This window comes from Panthera uncia, chromosome F1, assembly GCF_023721935.1.
Source record: "Panthera uncia isolate 11264 chromosome F1, Puncia_PCG_1.0, whole genome shotgun sequence".
Taxonomy (NCBI): domain Eukaryota; kingdom Metazoa; phylum Chordata; class Mammalia; order Carnivora; family Felidae; genus Panthera; species Panthera uncia.
Window position 1 is genome coordinate 26685772 of NC_064813.1, and position 22019 is coordinate 26707790.

General features: G+C 42.4%; 1 long non-coding RNA gene across 3 annotated transcripts in view; it reads left to right on the forward strand.

Moving 5' to 3' along the window:
• The first annotated feature begins 7087 nt into the window (after nucleotides 1–7087).
• LOC125925266 (uncharacterized) overlaps nucleotides 7088–22019 on the forward strand; it is a 70326-nt gene continuing 55394 nt past the window's right edge. Inside the window, exon 1 of one of the 3 annotated variants that reach the window (XR_007458756.1) lies at nucleotides 7088–7852. This is a non-coding gene — a long non-coding RNA (uncharacterized LOC125925266). The remainder of the gene's footprint in view (nucleotides 7853–22019) is intronic. The other 2 variants (XR_007458755.1, XR_007458757.1) reach the window with 2 other exon arrangements.

Here is a 22019-nt window from a genome sequence, read left to right on the forward strand (position 1 = left end):
TACAGATGTCTTAGGAAGTAAAAAGCCCTGGCAATCCCACCCCTAGATGTAACAGCTATTAATAATGTGGTGCATATTTTGGTCTTTTAAATCTCCTCTATCCATATACTAACACATATTATATTTATACATATTTTTACATAAATGAGATCTGCCATACATACTGTTTGGCAATTTTTGTTTGTTTTTGACAAACATCTCAGCTATCTTTGTCAGTATCTATAGATTGATCTCAGCTTTCAGATAGCTTTTGACAAAGGCAAGCATCAGCTTCACAGAAACAGACCTTAATCCATGCAAAGTCGATGTGAGAGTGTGGGAATAGTGCTGTATATTGAAAAAAAAAAATCAAAGTAGGTTAATAGTTGCTCCTACTAAGCATTACATTATTGTAATAACTCAGCATTTAAGAAAAATTAGGCCATCACAACCACTTTTAGAATCAGCAACCAATGGACAAAAGGTAAAATGAGGAACGTTTTGGAAAATGCCCTCTGGTGGAGTTGGCTTCAGGTAGTGGATTGTAAGCTCAGAGGCATTTTCAACAGCTTGCCATTAGCTAGAAACATACTTCTCAGCACCTCAGCACTGATCTGTTAAAGCCTCTCATTTATCGAGAAACACAAGACAGATGATTCAGTGTGCTGGGCAATTCATTAACCCATCAAGGGCTTTCTTCCTGAGCCTGGATAACAGGCAGAAAAAGGAATGTAATCCTTGATGAATAACAGAGGGATGGGAGGGACGGGAACACACACAGACAAGACACGAGATGGGCTCTCCTCCTCCATCGGGAACGACCAGTCCTCTTTTGAATTTACACAGATTTTCACTATAGATTGATCCTGCCTGGGAGCAGGGTGAGTTGTTTTTTTTTTTTTTTTTCCCAGTTGTCTTGGAAATGGGAAGTGAGACATGCGATAGACCACGCTCTCAGAAGACCACGTGTCTAGGATCCCAGGTCATAGACTGTCCATAAAGAACCAAAGAAGTAGGCCTCACCCTGTTAACATTTTATAAGACACCAAAGAGAATATACGTTCTCAGGTCGAGCCATAAAAATCAACATTAGCTCAGAGATTACCTGACCTTTAGCTTGCTTGGGACCCAACTCATAGGCCTCAGAAAACAGAACGCACTATGTTCTTTTCTCTGCTTTTCCGTATCATTTGGGCTTATCAGGCAATGCTGATGCTAGATTTACAGAAAGCAAATGTTTTGTTAGAATGTGTTATTGCTATTTTTCTTCTTTCCGTCTTGGTTCTTTATTCCATGAGATACCCAACTATGATTCCTGGCTTGGAATCTTCCTTTTTCAAATGAAAAATGTAATGGTGCAGAATATCCAGAAGCAAATTCTTCCTCTTCTCCCCTAAACCTTTGGTTTGCTATCATTAAGACAAGATCCAACAAGCAAGTTGCTGGAAGATCTGTATACTCGCTCAGGGCAATGCTATGTGAGTGTAAGAATAAGTTTGGGAAGGATAAAAGAAGGACAATTGAAATTTCTTAAGCTATTTGCAGAGATTTCTGAAGTTGTCGGCAATACTATTCTCATTAATAATGTTTATGTTAATAATTATTAGAGTGACCAGATGTTGCACTTTGCCCATGAGAGTCTTGGTTAATTCCTGCAGTTCTACTATAATAATTAATAGCACCCACTTCTTCTTTCAAAAGTGTTCTGTCTTAGACGCTAGATAATACGGTCACTCTATTAATCATATAATCATTCTGCCGTCACAATGGTAGCAGGGCTATGTAACCACTGTTCACTCAATTGTATACTAACTATATATCAGGTGATGAGAGTTTTCTGTCAAAATTTTAAGTGCACATATCTTCCACCCTAGAAAGTTCCTTTCTATGAATCTAGTCGATAGAAATTATGAGCAGAAGATTTGTATGTAGGTATATACAAATATATACACATGTATATACACATAAGCACAAGAGAATGCTTATTAAAAGATTTTTAAAAATCTAAATGTCTATCAATAGTCTGGTGAGATGCAATGCAGTCCTATTAACTATTACAAAAGAAGGTGGGAGATCTGTATTGTTGATGATATGGTGAAATGTTTAAGATGTATTTTTAAGGAAAGAAGCAAGTTGTGGGGAATCTGTACCTCTAGTGCTTATTATAGCTGGCTCCAGGGAGCCTTCGGGTTCTCCCCTAACCTCCTCCTACTCCCACCCCACAAACCCCAACAAATCAACATCGACCTAAATGCTAACTGCTGAATATGCGAACACAGCTTCTCCCCCAGTCTTTGCATCCAACCAGACTGCCCTGTCCTAAGCCTCTCCAACCTACAATTCTGGAGATGCCATTATCTACAATACTATCTTGTTGTTGTAATGCATATACTCTCAGAGCTATTGACCAGGATTACTTCTGGCCAGTAACTGTTCTCCCCTTCCTTATTTTTAACCCATAAGCATAATTGCTTGTAATTTAAAAAGCAAGGGGTGCCCGAGTGGCTCGGTCAGTTAAGTGTCTGACTCTTGATTTCAGTTCAGGTCATGATCTCACAGTTCCTGAGTTCAATCTCTGCATCACGCTTTGTGTTGACAGTGTGGAGCCTGCTTGGGATTTTCTCTCTCCCTTCCCCTCTGCCCTTCCCTGCTCGTGCTCTCTCACTTTCTCTCTCTCCCTCTAAAATAGATAAACATTTAACAATAAATAAATAAAAAGCTAGTTTAAAAGGAAAATATGTTTAGTCAGCTTGCCATGTAAGAGTATATATTTTAGGTGTATCTAAAGCATCTGGGAACCCTTTATTTAGAGACAAAGAATAGAGAGACAGACCTCTGGCATTTTTCCTGTAAATATACTTTGGAGTGGATGTGGCATATTCTGTAGTTATCTCCCAATTATCAAGTAATTGCGGAAATAAAGTTGAAATGTAGCGTCTCGTTTCCAACTTTTTCTCAATCATTTTAACTGAATCAAACAAACATTAGTCGCTTCCTCTGAATCTCTTTGGGAATAGATTATAAAATATAAACCAACTACTTAAAAAAGGATGGACTTCCACTTTCTCTTTTCTTTTCCTCTCTTTTTTTCTATTTGTCTCTGATGTATCTTCTAGGCCAAGTGTGAATCTAAAAGGCTCACAGCAGACAAAGGAAGAATTGAACGTGCTTCACTGTGTGAAATGAACAGATCAGATTGTACCCTTTCAGTTTTCAAGGGTTACAGAATGTTTCCACTTAGTGTTAATTTTAGAGTTAAATAAGAAACAAAGAAGGAATACGCTGCTATAAAAATCTCGGGTTGGCACTGCCTTTCATAGATAAACGGGTTCTAATCTCTTTCAGCTCTCTGTCCTCACTTGGACCTCACTTAATCCACTTGGTTGACTAATTATCCTTGGAGGGGAGACTTCACTCCTGGTTCCTTCCTGCTTCTCAGTTTCCCTCCCACCCTCCCACCCCCATTTCCTCCTCTGCCTCTCCTGCAGGACTAAGCACTTCCTCATCTCTGTTTTCTGATACTCTCCCAGAGGGCTTAATTTCTCTTATTTACCTTTGTTTCTTCATTGGTACCCATCTCCACTGCCACTCTCTAACTAGACCGTGGCTTCCTTCACTGCAAGGACTGAGCCATATCCATACTTGAATCATCAATGCCCGGCACAGTACCTGGTGCGTGGTAGGTGGTTACAAATATGCTTCGCACACTGTAGGCAGTTACAAATATTTGTTTAATAAATGAAACCTTACCACAGAAACAAAACATAACAAGATCGCCACCTCTACTCCACAGAAAGAAGCCACAGAAAACCCTTCAAACCACCAAAGGGCCCCCCAGGGAAGGAATTCTCTTGGGCAGGGACAGCTGTGTTTCGAACTGGCCCACTGGCTTGGATTCAGATTGTCTGCTTTCTTCCACCAGTGGGTATAGGTTTGAAGTGCTTTTTGTGACCGCCACATTTTGTAGTTCCCCTAACCCTTTTTCTGGGATGTCAGAGTTCGAACCTTGGAACCCAGTGGGCTGAGACAACATGCATGCCGCATGCACCGGCTGTCATTGCGGGGCCTCGCTGTACACAACACTCTGCATGAGCTGGCTCATGAGACACACGACTCGTGTCATTTTCCCTGTAACCAGGGGTGACCTGGAGCACTTCAGGCCAGGAGGAAATTAGCTTCTTGCACTCTAGCTCTGTAGTTCCGACTGCAGATGAGTCTGGGCACCATCTCGGCATCCATCAACGTGACTGAATTAGTTCCTGCTCTATCTGATGGTAATGGCAATGGCGCCTGGCTGCAGGAAAACTTTCTGCTTGGCTAAAAGAGGTTGTGACCTGCTTGCACATGGATTTAATGGAAGCGTGAAAATCTGCATTTAACTAAAGCTGTAGTATCACCAATTAGAGATGCAGTAACATTAACTGGGCAACCTCTCTTAAAACCCAGTGACTAAGAAGCCATTAGCTATTGAAATGTTGTGAATTAGTTTAATATGTAAGAACGGTTACTAAAATTTGAGATCTGTCTGTGAAGTAGGCACTTGGTGGGGGCTGGGGAATGTGAGAATACAGCAAGTGTCGGAGAGAGAAGTGGTTTGGTAGGCCAGGCATTGGTTACTAAAGACCACAGACCTGGCACTGTAGAGAAGATTAGGGGTGACCCAGAGGCTGTCCTAAGCACTTGGAGAATTGGGTGAGTGATAGAGAAGGTTAAGAAAAGAATTCTGAGAGAATTAATGAAAGGCTGAGCCTGGGTGGCTCAGTCAGGTGAGCATCTGACTTCGGCTCAGGTCATGATCTCACAGTTTGTGAGTTTGAGCCCTGCATCGGGCTCTAAGCTGTCGGCATGGAGCCTGCCTTGGATCCTCTATCTCCCTCTCTGCCCTTCCTCCTCTCGTTCTCTCTCTCTCTCTCAAAAATAAACATTAAAAAAAAAAAGAATTCTGAAAGGGAGAATCAGAAGACCCCTAAATGTTGTGTGGAAAATAGTTCTCATTGCATTTGTGATCTGCAAATATGCTCTCATCTGGTAAGATGAAGAACGGTAGGTTGATCTAAGGCGGGACGTGCAGGAAATACTATGGGCAGCGTGGATGAAACTGTGAGGTTCTGGTGATTTGTAACATAACATTTTTTTTTTTAATCTTCAGAAGTAACATATATGCAGGAAACTTGGAACACCCAAAAAGGCAAAAAGGACCCAACAAACCAATAAAAACAAGTAATTCCATGCCCCAGATATAACGAGCGTTCCATTTTCGGCACAGATGCTTCTGGTCTTCTGTTTCTGCACATATCCATGCATGTGCATATCTTTTTCAGAATGTAAACTACACCTTACTGCACATACTGTTCTACAGTCTGGGCCTGGTATATCTTGAAACATGCTGATGAGGTTGCCGTAAGCAATTTTTCTTTATCTTTCTGTTGTTCTGTACACTCCGTCCTTCCCCCACCCACCTCACTACCCTAACCCAGGGAGGGTGATCCCACAGAGACTGATTGCCAGGGACTGACCTTGCTCCACCCAGGGACCTCTTTGTTCACCGACAGGGTACAAGGGCTCAGCTTAAAAAAGATGGCAAGGCTCTGCAGATTTGTACATTACTTTGCATATATTTTCTTTCTAAGTAGAAGAGGCTTTTAAGTAAGCGTGTAAGATAAAACAAAATGGATTGATTAATGTAATCTACAGCCTAACATTCAGGGCCTCCCGTTTGTGGAACTAAACCACAGAATCACAGCCTGGGGTAAGAAAGCCGACCCTGCACGCGCAGGAAGGAGCTGAGATCTGCCGAAGGAGACACGCATTCATAGTACATACCAGGGTAGCTGCCCTATACCTTCTCCCACCTCCAGTGCTTTATATTCTTGACACTGGTGAGGGGGGCAGTAGTGTTGAGCCTCCGTCGGGCCCTGCCTCTCCTTCCTCCTACCACTGCCTTAATTCAGTCCTTATTTCTCATGTGCGCTACTGCAAAGCCTTATCCCTGTCTTTTTACCCCTAATCTTGCCCCTCTCTACTCCATCCTTGCCATTTGCAGTGAAATAATCTTTCTAACTTGAATCTCTCTGTTTGTGTTACCTACCACTATGTAACAAGCCATTCCAAAACTTAATGTTATAGAACAAGCACCATTTTATTATGTTCGTGGATTCTGTGGGCCAGGAATTCAGGCAGAACATAGCAGCATTGGTTTTTTTCTGCCCTTTGCTGTCTGGAGCTTGGATGACTTGTGTGGTTGAGACCAGAAGAGCTGGAGTTGGAAGATGTACTCCTAAACTTCTTCTTCACTTGCACATCGGTGCTTGGGCTGCAATGCTGAAGGACAGGTTCAGCTGGGATTCTTGTCTAGAGAATCCATGTGGCCTCCTCAATATCATGGCCTTGGGGTAATCAGATTCCTTTTATGGTGGCTCAGTGTTTCAAGTGCTAATGTCTCCAGGGATCATGGTGGAAGCCTCCTGGTCCTTTATGACCTAGCTTCAGAAGTCACATGGCTTCATTTCCACTGTATTCCATTGGTCTAAGCAGTCACTGCCTGGCTCTTAAGTCAAGGGAAGGGGACATAAATTCCACCTCTAGATGAGAGCAATGTCAATAATTTTGTAGCTGTGTTTTTAAATCATCTATCTATCTATCTATCTACCTACCTACCTACCTATCTACCTATCTACCTACCTATCTGTTGAATCTATCCATCCAACAATCTTCTAGATTTGTATAAACATAAAAGACAATTTCAAAATATATACACCAAATTGTTAAAGATGAGAGGGAAGGAGACTTCTCTATACTTCCAAAGGAGGAGAAGACTAGTGGGATTACAGTAATTTTTATTTTGTACAGAAAGTTGCTTCCCGTATTATCTCAAGCCTGATAATACTATGGTATGTCCTAAGTTGGCACATTCTTTTTTTTTTAATGCTTATTTACTTTTGAGAGAGAAAGACAGAGTATGAGCAGGCAAGGGGTAGAGAGAGAGGTAGACACAGAATCTGAGGCAGGCTTCAGGCTCTGAGCTTTCAGCACAGAGCACAACGTGGGGCTTGAACTCATGAATTATGACATCATGACCTGAGCTGAAGCTAGACACCTAACTGCCACCCAGGCGCCCTGCAGGTTGGCACATTCTAAAAGGAAATGCTAGACCCCCTAGCTATGGAGGGCATGCAAAGGTATTGGGAAATGGCCCTGCCAATATCAGCCCACTCTCCACCTTCTATGGAAGAGAGGCCAGAAACATTCTTTAGGAGCAAGGGCTTCTTTCTAGTGAGTCGTCTGAGTGCTGTGTTCCACAACCCATCGCATCTCTACTCTGCCATGGGAAATATGCTCTCACCTTAACCTAAGTTCTTCACAAGAACTATTTGGAAATCTTGACCTGTGTCTTCTGGAGTTTGAGGGACATAGGGGATGGTGGCTGACTTTCACCACAAGAAGCCTGAAGGTGAAAAGCTAGTTGGAGGGGACTGCCTTGCAGCAGAATGAAGAGAGAAGGTTCTGTGGCAGGGCACTGCACTTCCTTAGATGAGTGGGCCATGGAATGGAGGGGGCACTCATTCCTGGGCCACCTGTGAATGGTGTGAAGGATGCCACCCAAGAGAACCACTTGAAGGGTGAAGAGATCTGGCAGAAGGGCACTATAGCCAGAGGTCCCTAGTAGATGGATCTCCGAGGTACATATGCCATACCAGATGACGACTGTGTCAGTCACACAAGTGGGAACCATTTGCACCTACTCCTTCCTCAAGGGCCTGAGGAAAGAGCAACTTGGTGAGTAGCAAGCAGAAAAGCTAACCACGACTTCCTTCTGCACTTCAGCTTCCAAGACTGAAGCAAGCCTGTCTAGAGGAATGAGAGACGTTTGCAAGTGAGTAAAAGACTGGGTATGTAATACTAGACTTGATAAGATTTTACAGCACTCGATGGAGAGCATTCTTGTGACTGAATAGGATCAGAAAAAACTAAGGATTCATTCTAGAATGAGTTTTCTAGAGCAGGAGGAGAAAAAATAAAAAGTTGTTTCTTCCTAGAGCCATGATGTGTCCAGAACATTCAATACATCAATTATATGATTTTTGTGCTTTTCTGATTTTCCAAATTTCACTTGGAACACATATTGCTTATTCTTCATTTATTTTTTTAATTTATTTTTTATTTATTCATTTTGAGAGACAGCATGAGCAAGGGAGGGGCAGAGAGAGAAGGAGGGAGAGAATCCCAAGCAGGCTCTGTGCTATCAGTGCAGAGCCCAACATGGGGCTTGATCCCACGACCCTGGGATCATGACCTGAGCCAAAATCAAGAGTTGGATGCCTCACTAACTGAGCCATCCATATGCCCCTTCTTGTTATTATTTAAATGTATATCTAATCATTTTCTTTCTGTGCTTAAAACTCTTGAATGTCTTTGCACTGTCCTCAGTTAATTTTTAAACATGGTTTATAAGGCTTTTTACTATCTAGCATCCTCTCCCAGCCACCTCTCAGCCACACATATCCTGTAGTCCAGCCATATGGACATAAAGATTTTATTTATTTATTTGCTTACTTACATTAATTATTATTATGTTTTGTAAGTAGGCTCCAAGCGCATTGTGGGGCTTGAACTCATGACACTGAGATCAAGAGTCACGTGCTATACCAACTGAGCCAGTTAGGTGCTCCTGGACATAAAGATTCTAAATGCATCATGGCGTCCTGTGTTTCTCCTCAGCTCATGTTGTTCTTTTGGCCTAAATATCCCTCACCCTCATCCTTGTCTGAAGGCCTGTCTCCCATCCACCCTTCACCTCTGCGATCTAAAAAAGCCTCAGCTGAAGAGTTTCCTTAGGCCAGAGTTTCCTTAGGGCTGTCGAGTTGGTATGTCCAGTGCTTATGACCAGCTAACGAGTAAGCACTCTGTTTCCAATCCTATAAACAAACCTTCCATCATGCAAATCATGGTTGGTGCTCAGTCAATGTTTAGTGAAGAAAGTCAGAAGAGGCTAGGAAGCATAGTCTTTGGTCATCTTCCTAAAGATGATCACAGGAGTTAAGTTCTTTATGCCTTGCTGAAGTGAGGCAGGGAATACCAGGAAAGGCTTTGGAAAGATGGTGACTCCCCAGTGTTGATGCAGTTTATCTTCTGCCCAGCTGCAGGCTGGCCACCAACTTGCCTAAACAGTGACCACTTTTACCTGAACTAGACCTTGAAATGTGAAAGACCCTGTCCTTGGCATAGCTTGTTGCTCTGTTCTAATTTGGTCTTGGTAAAATTACTCATTAGATTTCTAAAATTTATTTAATGTTTATTCATTTTTGAGAGACAGAGAGAGACAGAGCATGAGCAGGGGAGGGGCACAGAGAGAAAAGTATCCGAAACAGGCTCCAGGCTCTGAGCTGTCAGCACAGAGCCCTACGCAGGGCTCAATCTCATGAACCATGAGATCATGACCTGAGCCAAAGTGGGACGCTTAACCAACTGAGCTACCCAGGTGCCCCTAAAATTACTCATTAGGTTTCTGACTTGTGGGTCTTTCTCCTGAGCCCTGTTCTCTGCCAAGAAGATTTGATCATACGTGGAGTGACAAAGGTGGGGTGTGAGGATCTTAAGAAAACTTTGGGACTAGAGTAAAAGATTTAGAAATCACACGTGCTGAGAAGGTTGGATCACACAGTTTGGGTAACGTCCAATTTTGCCTCAGAACTTGGTGCCATGGTTTTCTCAAGCTCTTTTTGCATTTCAGTCTAATGAAACACAGTTGTTCTTTTGGTTTTGCTTTCTTCTGTTTTGTTTTGCAGCAAGCCATTACTTCTGTTATTAGGCAGTCCATTAATAGTCCATTATTAATCCAGAATGAGCCGCTAGAGTTGCAGACTTTATTTCCAACTTTATTGGGACTTGTCTGCCTCTTGGTTCTCTTGGCTATTAATATGAATAGGCAGCCATGGAGTTCTCAGTTCCTTGGATGGGAAGGATTACAATACTTCATAGTTATGAGATGCTGAAAGTTTGCAGATATTCTGGAATTTTAAAACACACTATCTCATCTGAATTTCATAAAAACCTATAAAGGAAGTATAATCATCATTTTAAAGATTTTACAGATGAAGAAAGTGAGTAGCAGAAAATTTAGGTGATTTGTCTGAGGTTATAGAGTTAATTAGTGCTGGATCCAGGACTCTGCTGATGGTAAATTGAGTGTTCTGTCCTGTAGTGCACACATGGCTTCCTCTATCTCGGTTAGTTCATGGCCCTGTGTCAATATGATAAGGCCATTAATAACTGACTGTATAGCCACTTGTGGTTAAGAATTTAGAACAAAATCAATAATGACCATTTCAAAATCATTCCAGGAGGTAGCTGGGTTCATCTGAAGTGTTTAGGCAAGTAAAAAGTATATCAAGAATTCACTTAACATGTTGATTTTCTTAAAGCCAGCAGAGTTTTTGGTTCAGATCATTCTGATGATGATGTCAGAAGTAAGTGCTGTGTCTTTAATAAATACTCACACTCGCTTCCTTTCCCTTGGTAGCAGAACTTGGGCAATGGCATATTGGAAAGAGAGTTATGACTCCTTAGAGGGCTTCTAGTCTGTCCCTTGAGGTAAATCTGTAGGGCAAGTTAGGGATGATTTTCATTATGGAAAATTTGACATTAATTCTCTTAATCTAGATATACAGTCTTGTTTTTACTTATTTAGAGAGCAAAAATTTCCTCTGAATAAATGGAACAACAAATATGGCTTGTTAACGATAGGATTCAAGTCTCTGCTTGCCAATTACTTAGCAGTGACCTTGGGCAAGTTACTTAAACCCTCCAAGCCGCTGTTTCCTCATCTATTAAGCTGGGATACTGACACTCCCAGTAAGAAAATGTCTTGGTGCCTACTGAGTATCTATTTCCCCAATACCTACTTGGGGATCCTCTTCTCCTACTCTGTATCCCTCTGGTCTGGTTGGGGTCTCCATTACCTCACTCCAGGAATGCAGAACATGACCCAGGAGAGACTCCATGAGGCCCCTGGCCAGGAGACCAGTTCAGGGATGAGCATGTGACCCCATCTCATTAGAGTGCATCTGAGCACTCAGGAGGAAGCTCTCTGTTTCCCACTGAGAATAGACACTGGAAGATCATCTGGCTGGAGCTGCCCCGTCACCTGCCCCAACATAGAATCTGAGAACAAAGGCAACACGCAAAGGAAGGTGGAGCCAATCCAGGAGATGGAGGGAGACAAGGCCCTGATAACATTGTTAGAATCCAGTCATGTCTGAAGTCAGCCCTATACCTGTCTTGTGAGCCGGTAAATGCCCTTTGCACTTATACCTGATTGGTTCAGGTAAATCAAGAGGATCTTAAATGAAACTGCCTAAATTTGAGAAGAAAATAATGTACAGGTTTCTCCCACTATGTGAAAGTAGAGCATTCCTATGAAAACTTTCGTAGCTGAAATGACCTAAAGCAAAGAAGCAATTACCATTTTGTAAAAGGGAAAATTATCTTTAAATTTCTTCCTGTTATTAAAAAGATGTACTAAGGTAGGTCTTCTGTAAAGGTGAAGTGGCATAAAATGAACTTTCAGACAGAAGGGGAAATGTGTATTGTAGAATGCTTAGCAAAATAACCTGGTCACAGCAAGTACTCAATGAAGGTTAGGTTGGTTGTGCTTCATATGAAGTTTGGCTCAGAAAAGAGGAGCTTCATACTTACTCTGAATATCGAGCAAATTTTGTCAGGCATGGTAAAGAGCCAGTCTTCATGGCACGCTAAGTCCCATGAGGTATGATTAGAGGTCCCAAGAAGGCTTTCCTATCCTCTAAAACACCTCTTGTACTTTGGTACAGAGAGCTCTAGATGTCAAAAATAGCACTCTTCCCTTTGTTTTAAGATCTTTAGAGAGAAGTTCCTTACTTAGCCATAGTGACTGTGTGATTGAGTTCATTAGCTCCACTGCTGAGGGCAGATTTTATGACAGTGGCCCATAAAGATAGTGGAGGCCACTGGGCAGCCGGGGGAGCAACAGGAAGATGGCCGCACCCAAAAGAGACTGCAGGACTGAACATCCAACCATCTTCCTTCAGTGTCGGTGCTCTGGCTGTGCCTGGTAGCCACCCTCAGGAAGGTCCAATCTGATGTTTTAGAAGAAAGCTATTTGGTGGAAATGGCCAGACACATGCTTGTTAAACAGCAAGCACTGCATGTAACCCCATCCTCCTCTTCTGCACACATAGCCCCCAGATGCTAGCCCCCAGCTGCAGATATTCCCAGGGAACCAAGGACCACAGGACAGTGGTGGCCAAAAGGCAGTGTAAGCAGCCCAAGGCTGGGGCTGGGGCTGAGGAATGGCTATAGATGACAGTAGAATCAAAACTCTGCTCCTGTCAGGTGTGCACCTTGGTCATCCGTGATTCTTGCCTGCAAAGGAGATGACTAGATACGGAGAATGGAGAAGCCACCAGAGCTGAATATGGGGTAAACAATTTCAAGTTCTGTCAGAACATGGACAGACATGCCTTTGGGTAAAGACCTGAGTCATAGTTCAAAGAAATTAAGCAGAGATTCCTGGAAGCAACAGTCCAAACAACCTCAGATGTCCTACTTAACCCTCCAGGCTTCAACTCCCTCCCTTCCCCCTTTCATTTCTTTCTTCATTCCTTCCCTTCCTTTTGTCCTTCTTTCCATCTTTTCTCTTTTCTTCTCTTCCTTAACTTAGAGCTCTTGTTTTCCTCCTTGTAAGCATATATACCCCCAAAAGTCTCATTGTTTTGTTATGAGTAGTTTCCTCCTCAAAGTCTCATTCTGTGGCTGTATGGACATTCCCTGCTTCTCTTTATTCGCTAGCCAATACCTGTCAGCAGCAGAATGCCAAAGATTTGTGCCCCCCTCCCCCTGCTTTGCTGGAATGCTCTAAGCCACCGTCATACAGGTCAGAGCACAGAGCTCCAGGGAAGGTAGAATACCACTTCCTGAGCCTGATGACTTATGGAAATAGGCTGCTAACAAGAATGGAGGGAGAATTAAAAAGGCAATAAGCTTTTTCTATGTACATGTTATTTAAGCTAAGTACCTGTACCACCTGAAATTACTGTGAATTTTTTCCCCACAGTCTGGAATAAGTTGCACTGACATTTTATCACTTTCTCTTTCATTTTCACTCACCCTGTCACCCTTTATCTCATAGGTGCATTTCAATAATTTTTCTGCACACACACCCCAGTTTGTATTAGCCCCAATACAAATGAGCATTTCTAAGTGTCCCTATCTCTGCAGAACATGCATAAGATAATCTGTCTGACAGGAAAAAAAAGTATGCAAGATACACAGGAGTGAAAGAGAATTATTTATCATAGACACCATTAAATAGAATGTTATGAATAATAATGTTCTCATCTTATGAATAATAGGAGACTAAGCATCAAGTTGGGATATTTTAGCTCCCTCAAAATCACATTCCCTATCAGCAACTTGATCCCACAATTTAGAAACATTTTTCTATAGTAAAGAATTTATTAACTGTCTTCCATTAGACAGGGTTCTCCAGAGAAACAGAAAAGATAGATAGATGGAAAGAAAGATAAGCAAACAAGGAATTGGCTCCCATAATTATGGAGCTGAGAAGTCCCACCGATTGCCATCTGCAAACTGGAGACACAGGAAAACTGGTGTGTAGTTCTAATCCAAACCTGAAGGTCTGAGAACCATGGAAATCTGGGTGCAGGTACAAGAGAAAGCCAATGCCCCAGCTCAAGTAGTCAGGCTAAGGGTGAATTCTTCCTTCTTCAGCATTTTTGTGCTAGTCAAGTGCTCAAAAGAGTGGATAAAGCCCTCCTACATTGGGGAAGGCAATCCATTTTACTCAACCGACTGATGCAAATGCTAGTATCATCCAAAAACACCCACAAATAATGTTTAACCAAATATCTGGACATCCTGTGTCCCAATCAAGTTGATACATAAAATTAACCATCACATGGCTCTATGATGAAAGTAATGATATTAACTAAAATGTAAGCAGTGATAATAACCTGACAGATCAAAATATGCAGCACACTTGAACGATGCAAAGATTCTCAACAAATATTTATTGAGCAACTACAATGTACCAGGCATCGCCTGAAACGGGAAACAGGAAAGGTCAAGAGTGACTGATCCTGCTTTGGAGGGTCAGGAAAGATTGTACAGAGACAGTAACACTTCAGTTGAGTTCTATAAGAAGGTTGAGTATTCATAAGATTATCAAGGGGAAAAGGTTATTTTGGGCAGGGGGAAAAGGATCATTCTAGGAGGTATGACTGGCTCCATGAAGTCATGGAGGACCGTTCTGGGAAGTGTGAGTGGTTCCAGAAGACTAGAGTAAAAAGCTACTATGAAGGAGAGGGTCAGAAAATGTACAGGGATAAGTAGAGGCTAGCTCACGAGGGCCCTGTAGGTTGGGGTACCCACTGTGGGTTGCCAGCCCATGAGCCATTTCTCCTTCTTGAGAATAGAACTTTGATTTTGTTCAGGTGATAAGGTGCCCAGGGCCAGGCCATAAATCACAATTGGGCTAAGCCAATCTAGGCAATCCCCTTTTATCTTTGATAAAAATACTTGGTCTTAAGCTGGGTATGGCACTCAGTTCTGGCTAAAAAAAAAAAAAAATAGAAGTCTGGTGGAAGGCATTGAGGTAAGAGTTTCATCTTTGATTTAACAAGGGGTACCTGGGTGGCTCAGTCGGTTAAGCTCCTGGCTCTTGGTTTCGGCTCAGGTCATGATCTTGCGGTTTCTGTGGGTTCGAGCTCTGTATCAGGCTCTGTGCCAGCAGTATGGAGCCTGCATGGGATTCTCTCTCCCTCTCTCTCTCTGTTCCTCCCCACTCGCACTGTCTGTCTTCCTCGAATAAAATTTAAAAAAAACCTGTGTAACAGGAGGAATTCCCTTTTTCCTCCCTCCCTTCCTTTGTGATTTGGATGTTATCATACAAGGATGTGCACATAAGCATATTGTGACCCTGATGAAAGCTTGAGTATGACAACCACCCAGTGAGGATAGAAGAGAAAGGACAGAAGTGTTGGAGTCTCCAACAACATCACAGAGTCACCAGACCAATTGTAAGACTGCCTATTTTTAGGAATATCCTATGGTTAAAGCCACTGTGAATTTTGCTTGCAGCCAAATTCGTCCCAAAGCTGTCAGTGCCAAAGATGACATTTGAATATATGGCTAAGGAGTTTGGACCTTAATCACGAAAAGAGATGGGAGCAGTGGAAAGGTTTACGCAGGGGAATGAGTTGCCAAATTTGTGCTTGAAAACCATGACTCCGGGAGCACCTGGGCGACTCAGTCGGTTAAGTGTCCAACTTTTAATTTGGGGTCAGGTCATGATCTCATGGTTTGTGAGATCCGGTCCTGCGTTGGGCGTTGCACTGATGGCACAGAACCTGCTTGGGACTCTCTCTTTCCCTCTCTCTCTGAGCTTCCCTCCCTCTCTCAAAATAAGTAAACTTAAAAAAGAAAAGGAAAGAAAAGAAACACCATGACTCCAGCTACTGTGCACAGAATGGGCTGGCAATGGAAGAAAGCAAGGCAGAGAGATCAGTTATTAAGCTGCTGCAAGTGCCCAGGAGAGTAGGTGGAATCTAAGCAAAAGAAGTCATACCGATGACTAGGGAGAGGGGGACCAGGCTGAGAGCTAATTTTAAGTCAAAATAACTTAACGACTAAGTCCATGTGGCAGGTGGAGGAGACAGGAGAAGCAAGGATAGCTAAGGGTCTGTGGCTCAGTTGACTTGAAAGACAGGACCTCTGACGCTAATTTTGGCTTTGCCACAAGCTAGTCGAATGTTCCTAGGCTATTTTCTTCATTTCGAGAGGGTCAGATTAGAAATATGATAGCAGATAGATGTCATCTCTCCTGACGGTTCCAACTCCCAGGAGCATTGTTTTACTAAAGGGACCAGGAGGACCACCCTGGGGAAGGAAGAACCCCTCTCGCTCCACTGGATCCTTAGGTTTATCTGTGTGCAAAGCTGGCTGGTGGTGACTTTGAGCTTTTGTATGCCTTTTCTGCTTAGATTGACAGCAATTTGAGGAGTGGGGCAGAGGGCATCATGACGCATGGGTGATGTCCAAGCATGTAAAGTCAAGTCAGCAAAACATCATTTCCCATATATCCTTAAGACTTACCCTTTATTAAATTTCTCATATGAAGCCTTGTTCACATCCCCTAGGATTCACTACTGGGCATGGAGATCTTTCGCCTCTGCAGTTTCTTTACCATCCAGATCTGCCAGCCACAAAGGGCAACAATTTCCACTCAGACAAAACAGTTGTTCCTTTTTAAATGAGGGCAAGAAACAATGAAACAGGTACCAAAGGATGTCTTTACCTCCGGCGGCTGGGGAGGGGGGGGGGGAGAGGGAGGGAGATGATGCAAACCAGGGATAAAGCCCAGAAACTGTTGCCAGGATACAAGACTGCTGGGTTGCAGAGGTCACAGAACCAAGGAAAGGGTTTCACAAGTGACTAATTAGTTTTGTTTTATTTCTCCTTGTAGAGAGATTGCCTCAGGCTCACCAAGACTTACTACAGTTCAAATACTTGATCTTTCTCACTCCTATATCACATTTTTTATATTAGTTTCACACTTTATCTCATTGAATAGGGGGGGATGGCTGAGAAACACAAGGTCCAGACCCTTCCCTCTATTCCAGGCAATTCTGTAAAGGCCATCCCGGCTCCAGAACTCCCCGTGGGATCAGCTGAGACCTCTGTTGCAACTACATCATAATTCAACATCTCTCCCTGCCAGTTCTGTTTCATGCCATCTCTTAGAGGGATTGTTCCTGGTAGCACTCTCCAATAAAATTCTTGCATCTGTCAAAGAAAAACCAGAGCTGGGCAGTAGGTAAAGCAGTAAAAACATTTTATTCAGGAACTATTGCAATAGAAGAAAAGAGGTCTTGGTATAGAACTGGGCTCAATTCCAAATACAACAAGGACAAGCAGTGGGGATTTATAGCCAAGGAGCAGGGTTGGGGGTCAGTGGATGGAAAATTACGAAGAGGAAACATCAGGGGTGAGGGAAGATTCTGACGAAAATGAGTTGGCCAGATTCTTGCTGGTGGCAGCCCAGGGTGATGAAGTATCTCCTAGGGGAGGCTAGGGGATGAAGAATTTGATTGGATATAGAGGGAGATCAGATATCCAGGGTGGAGGATTCTCTGTAAACTGACTTAGGATTTTTGCTAAAACTGGGGGATGAAGTTTTGACAAGGACAGACACTGAAGTCCAAGGTCAAGCCTAGTTGAGAAGAAGCCTTAGGAGACTGACTAGAGTTTGGTCAAGGAGACAGTATTCACATGCAAATTTCTGTCTGTTTCCTGGGGAACATGACCTATGACACCAACATAGAATCATCCATCAATTCTATTTTTCCAGACAAGTGTGCACATGCACACACACACACACACACACACAACTTCTCTCTATTCTTACTGTTATCATTTTATTATTTTTTAAAAAGATAATTTAATTCCAACAAAGAAAGAAGCAGAGACTTAGAATTAAAAATGTTTTGAATTAAATAAGTTTAGTTTAATTAAGAAACAAAACCACTAGCTAGACAAAGATTTCTTAGGACACAAAAAGCATGAACCATAAAAGAAGAAATTGGTGGATTAGATTTCGTCAAAATTTAAAACTCTGCTCTTTAAATGCCACTAAAAGACAGGCACAGATTAGAACAAAATATTTGCCAAAAATACATCTGTAAAGGACTTGTTTCCAGAAATTCTCCCAAAGCAATAAGACTACAAACAACCCATTTTTTTATATGAGCAAAAGCTCTCTTGATTAAAAAAAAAAGACAAAGAAGTGGGGGGGGCGGTGCCTGGGTGGCTCAGTTTGGTTAAGCCTTCAACCCTTGATTTCGGCTCAGGTTGACATCTTGCGGTTCGTGAGACTGAGCCCACATTGGGCTTTGCACTGACAGCACAGAGCCTGCTTGGGATTCTTTCTCTCTGTCTCTCTCTCAAGATAAATAAGCATTTTTTTAAAGAGAGAGAGAGAGTGAGAGATGGCATATAAGCCCACGAAAAGATGCTCGATCTCATTATTAGGGAAATGCAAAGTAAAACCACAATGAAATGTCACTGCACAGCCATTAGAATGGCAAAAGCTAACAAACAAACCAAAAAACAAATCCTAATAACACCAAATACTGACAAGAATGTCGAGTAACTTGAACTGTCATACATTGCTGGTAGGAATGTGAAATAGTACAGCCATTTTGGAAAACAGGTTGTGGCATTTTTTTTTATAATGTTAAACATACATTTACCATATGACCCAGCAATCCTACTCCTACATACTTACCCGGGATAAATGAAAACTTATGTTCACACACAGACCTGTATACAAATGTTTATAGCAGTTTATTCATGATTGTCAAAAATGGAAAACAATCTATATGTCCATCAACTGAGAAATGGAAAAACAAATTATGGTACCACTAAACAATGGCATACTACTCAGCAATTAGAAGGATGAACTAATGAAACACACAATAACATGAATGAACCTCAAAATAATTATGCTAAGTAAAAGAAGCCACATACAAAAGGCTACCTATGTATGATTCCATTTATGACATTCTAGAAAAGAGGATAAGAAGGCAAGCAGGGAGAGCAGGCAGTGGCTATAGAATCAAAAAAGAGGTTTTTTCCACAGGTAGAATCTGGAATGTGTGTGTAGTTTGAGGAAGGAGTTAGTTTTGAGGGGAGAGACCAAAGTTACGGGAGGGGGGAGGTGAGCTGATTGACGAAGTGAGAAGACTAGTCAAAAAAATTTTTTTTAATATTTCAATATTTATTTATTTTTGAGAGAGAGAAAGAGACAGAGCACAAGTAGGGGAGAGGCAGACACAAAACCAAAGCAGGCTCCAGGCAGCTCAGAGCCTGATGTGGGGTTCGAACTCACAAACCATGGGATCATGATCAGCTGAAGTCAAATGCTTGACTGACTGAGCCACCCAGGCGCCCCTTGACTGGCCAAAATTCTTGATGGCCAACAACAGCAACCCAACTCAAACGCCCTGAAGCAAAAAGAGAAGTTTTTGGCTCACATAATTGAAAAACCTCCAAATTTAAAAACAATGTTGCCAGTACTTACCTTAGGCCAGGCTGCTCTAACCAAATACCAGAGTCTGGGTGGTTTAAACAACAAACACTTGTTTCTCACCGTTCTGGAGGCTGAGAAGTCTGAGATCAGCATTCCAGCCTCGTCAGGGTCTGGTGAGAATTCTCTTCCTGGCTTGCACAGGGGCTCCTTCTTGGTATATCCTCACATGCAGGGATAGAAAGCAGGCTCTGGTCTCTTTTCATAAGGCACTAATCCCATCACAAAGACCTTACCTTCATGAGCGCATCTAGACTTAATCACCTCCCTGAGGCCCTGCCTCCAGATACCATCACGTAGGGGCTAGGGCTTTAACATGGGAATTTGGGGGACACAAACATCTGGTCCATAACAGTGCTCTAGCTCGGTGTTTCCTGGCCTCTTTTGCCTCTCCTCAGCCTTGTTCTAAGGCAGGCTTACTCTGTGTAACATAGCCAGGCTTATACTGGTCTTATAGTTGGGGTCCCAGGGAAAAGAATGCAACAAACTGTCCTCCAGTGCACCTGTTTATTCCTGAAACACACTCCAACTAGCCTTTGTGAGTCACAGGCCCACCTTGGAAAGCCAGAGTCCCATTACTGACATCCTAAATCACATGGAAAGGGAAGGGGAGTCAGAGAAGGAAGGAATGCAGGGCAGAGAGGAAAAAAAACAAAAAACGAAAAAACAAAAAACCATGGTAGATGTCTCTCATAGACCCATATACTTGGGCGGGGATAGAATTCAAAAGACAAATGAAGAAGTCATTCCTCTAGAGGACTCCTTCCTTTGAGTCAGAAGGTAATGGTGTAGGGGTGGCTGAAATGTAGAAAGGGTGGGTGGTTTTTACTGGGGAGAGGGAAATGTGGTCAGGAGAATACAGTCATTCATAACTGTCAGCCCCTTTTGAGCCTGCCTGAGAAAAAGGCCAAGCAGAGACAAACCATGCCAGGAAATACAGAGCTAGACTATTGTTATGGCTTGAATGTTTGCATGCCTCCCGCACAAGCTCTAAACTTCAGTGTGATTGTATTTACAGGCCGGGTCTTGGAGAGGTAATTAAGTTTAGATGAGCTCATGAGGGTAGAGTCCTTATGATGGTGTTAGTGACCATATAAGAGAACAGGGAGCTTGCTCTTCCTGTCTCTCTCTCTTTCTTACTGTATGAAGGAAGAAGTGAGGTCCTTTGCTGAGAGTGAATGAGTGGAGGAATAGAGGCAGAGGACTTGGGAAGAGTGGTAAAGGTTTAGAAGAACTCTAGGGGCATGGGGAGACATATAAGGACAAACACAGGATTGCCACATGGCACTGAGGTTGGAAAGAAGCAGCTCTACCCATCCCTCAAGGCTCGGTTAAAATACGTTCTCCATGAAATTGTACCCCCATTGGAAAGTATCTCACACTCTTCCAGGCTTCAGGGCATGCAGGGCCACTGGTATTGTCTTTATCATGTTCGCACAGTACTAAGTATTCTGCCAGCCGCATCGATCAGGCTCCTGAGAATGGAGACTGACAGTTTGGATGGTGAGTTCAGATACTGATTACCTGAGGCTCTTGAGTTTTGGTAAGTGAGTAGTAAAAGTTTGGGTAGGGACGGATTTATTTAAAAACCTATCTGAATCTATTCAGTTTCTCAATTTGGGTAGTGAAAGTTCCGATAAAGTGTTTGAATAGCGAGGATAATACAGTTTGTGCCTGTGTGTGTTCATGCCTGTTAACTTGCCTGCTGTATTGTATTCTCTTGAGGGCAGAAGTCCTGTGTGACTAATTTTCATGTTTCTGCAGGTCTTAAATGTGATGGGTACTCAATATTTGCTAAGTTAATAAATTTTTTTTTTTTTTTTTTTTTTTTTTTTTTTTTTTTTGTTCTTACTCAACTTTACTGCTCCATTAAGATAATTTAAGGTGAATCCAAAAGAACAACTTTAAAGAACTGCTCTTGTGATTGGGACCGCTTCCAACTGCAATTAAAAGCAGTGCTTGTCTTTTACTTTACCCTCCCGCCCTCCCCTCCCCACCCCACCTCCATCAGACAAAACCTGAATCAATTTCAGGAGATGGATTTTGCTGCTTGTGTGAAATGTTCTGGCTTCTAGTCAAATGGACATGGCAGGACTATGTAAAAACGGCTTTGTTCTCCACACAAATGAATTCATTTAAGCAGCACACAGTTTCGATCTCCTATTACCTTTTGGGAGGGTAAAGCATTAGAGAATTTTAAGGTACCATTATCATATGAAAACTGCTGATTTAGGAATACCTGTGTGGTAAACAACTTGCTGAACCGCCTTACTGCATCTGAGATAAGGGAGCACATTGTTTATTGTGCCTGAAACCTGTTTCCAGTACAAGGATTGTACAAGCCTTGCTTAAGGAGGAACAATAATAACACGTAACCTTGAACATGCAGTACGCTTCGCTGCTTGTTCTTCGTTTGTAACTGTATCCTTCGATAAGGCTGAATCTCAGAGACGCCAACAAAGAGATAAAAAGATTCTGATAATAGCTGAAATGTTTTTGTTTCTGCATATTCGTGTGTGAATGAGGCTAGCATCAACACAGAGTTGGCGTTTAATAAATATTCATTGAAGGAGAGGATGAGTGAAGAAACATAGACTCCGTTGCTAGAGATTAAAGCTTAAAAAAGGCATTTTCCCAGGAGAAGACAAAAGAAACAAAATGCCTAGACTATGTTTTGTAAATAGCCCGGAATTGTGTTCAGGGACTCGGGAATTTGGAGAAAGAGAAGGAATACACATTTCTGTTGGTAGACTCAGGATAGAGGTTAACCAACAGCAAAGTGGTTCCTTCCTTCCATATTTCAATTCATAACAGCCACAAATGTTATTTGTCTAAATAGGAGCAAACAGGGAGGCACAACGTCAGATTTTATTTCCTTCTGCACTTCTAAGTAGCACTG